Here is a 2544-nt window from a genome sequence, read left to right as displayed (position 1 = left end):
GCAGCTGTTGGAACAGAACAAGAGGATACTGCATGGTTTGAAATCAGGAAAAGTGTTCATCGGGGTTTTATCCTTTCACCATACCTATTCAATCTGTATGCTGAGCAAGTAATCTGAGAAGTTGGACTATACGAGGAAGGAGGCAACATCAGGATTGGAGGAAGACTCATTAGCAATTTGCACTATGCAGATGACAATCTTGTTTGCTGAAAGCTAAGAGGACTTGAAGCACTTATTCATGAAGACTGTAGCGTTCAGTGTGGATTACATCTCAACATAAAGAAGACAAAAATCCTCACAACTGGACAAGTAAGAAACAACATGATAAATGAAGCAAATATTGAAGTTGTCAAGGATTTCCTATTTTACTTGAGTCCACAACCAATGCCCTCGGAAGCAGCAGTCAAAAAATAAAATGACATATTGCATTAGGCAAATCCACTGCAAAAGATCTCTTTTTAAAGTGTTCAAAAGCAAAGATGTCACTTTGATGACTAAGGTGCTCCTAATATTATTTTCAATGCGTGTGAGAGCTGGACAATGACTAAGGAAGACCAAGAATTGATGCATTTGAATTATGGCATCGGCAAAGAGTACTGAATATACCATGACTTCTGAAGAAAGAACAAATCTATTTTGGAGGAAGTACAGCCAGAATGCTCCTTAGAAGAGAGGATGGGAAGACTTTGTCTCATGTACTTTGGACATGTTATTAGGAGGGACCAGTCCCCGAAGAAGTACATCATGCTTGATAAAGTAGAGGGCCAGCAAAAAAGAGGAAGACCCTCAACGAGATGGATTGACACAGTAGCTGCAATGATGGTCTCAAGCACAGCAAAAATTGTGAGGATGATGCAGGGCCAGATATTTTTTCATTCTGTTATCCATGTTGCTATGAGTTGGAACCAATTTGACAGCACCTAACAACAATAACAGCAACAACAATGTGGTGACTCAATGGTTAAGCCCTAGGCTGCTAACTAAGAGGTTGGTGGTTCAAACCAGCCACCCACTTCATGGGAGATGTTCCCATAAAGATTATAGCCTAGGAAACCCTATGAGGCAATTCTGCTCTGTTCTATACAGTCACTGAGTTGGAATTGACTCAGTGTCAAACAACATGCCCCAAGCATTATCCTAAGTTCTGAAAATGAATGTGGTCCCTATTTTCATGCATCTTGTAGTTTAATGGGAGACAAGTATTAAGCACATAATCACACGTATTAATCCTTTGTGTAGTTCTGGGAGAGATTACAGAGGCAGACAGATCTTATCTGTATCTAGGCAAAGGTCTAGTTCAGGAAACAAAATTCATCCTAGATTATACACTGCTTATGTGAGTGTAAAATGTACAACCACCATGGAAAATGGTATGGTGCGTCCTTAAAACGCTAGAAATAGAAATACCATAATTCCTTAAAAAGCTAGAAATAGAAATACCAAAGTCAGGGCAACTTCTTAGACATAACCAAACACCTTGTGGAACGAAGTTTCTAGGCTCAAAGGTGAAGGACCATAGACTGAGAGGACATCTACGTCAATTGGCACAATTGACAAAGTTCTGCATCCTACTTTGGTGAGTAGCATTTAAGCAGTTATATTGATGAGATCTACAAGATTAGATAGTGTCTTGAGCCAATCTCTTTTGAGATATAAAAGAGAGAAGCAAGCAGAGACACAAAGGAATCTCAAACCACCAAGAAAGCAGCGCTGGGCGCAGAGCATGTCTTTGGACCTGAGGTTCCTGTGCTGCGATGCTCCCAGACCAAAAGAAGACTGATGGTAGGGACCTTCCTCCAGAGCTGACAGAGAAAGCCTTCTCCTGCAGCCAGCACCCTGAATTCAGACTTCTAGTCTACTGGACTGTGAGAGAATAAACTTCTCTTTGTTAAAGCCATCTACTTGTGGTATTTCTGTTATAGCAGCACTGGAGACTAAGACAAGGACTAATCAACCACATGAACCACAGCCTACATGACCTTGATACCAGAAGAACTGGATGGTACCCAGATAACACTACCAACTACTCTGACTGGGATCACAATGGAGTCCCAAACAGAGTGGGAGAAAATTGTAGGACAAAAAAAATAAAATTTACAAAAAAGACCACACTTACTGGTCTGACAGAAACTGAAGGAATCCCCAAGACTATGGCTCTAAGATATCTTTCTGAACTGAAACTAGAAGCCATTCCCAGATACCATCTTTCAGCCAAACCATAGACATAAAATAAACAGTAACACCCAAGAGGAACATCCTCCTTAAAACAATCAATTATACAAGATGAAAACGGTAACATCTGCACAAAAGCAAAGATGAGAAGGCAGGCAGGGATAGACAATCAGGACAAAATGAGATGGGGAAATTAGGACAAAAATGAGGAGAGTGCTGACACATTGTGAGGAATGGAACCAATGTCATGGAACACTTTATATACAAACTATCGAATGGGGAACTAGTTTGCTCTGTAGCCTTTCACCTAATGCACAGTAAAAAAAATTAAAAGCCCATTCTAGATAGTTAGGCAAAAAGGGAAATTATTTA

The sequence above is a fragment of the Elephas maximus genome, chromosome 10, assembly GCF_024166365.1.
Source record: "Elephas maximus indicus isolate mEleMax1 chromosome 10, mEleMax1 primary haplotype, whole genome shotgun sequence".
Taxonomy (NCBI): Eukaryota; Metazoa; Chordata; class Mammalia; order Proboscidea; family Elephantidae; genus Elephas; species Elephas maximus.
Note: the sequence above shows the minus strand (reverse complement) of the source record.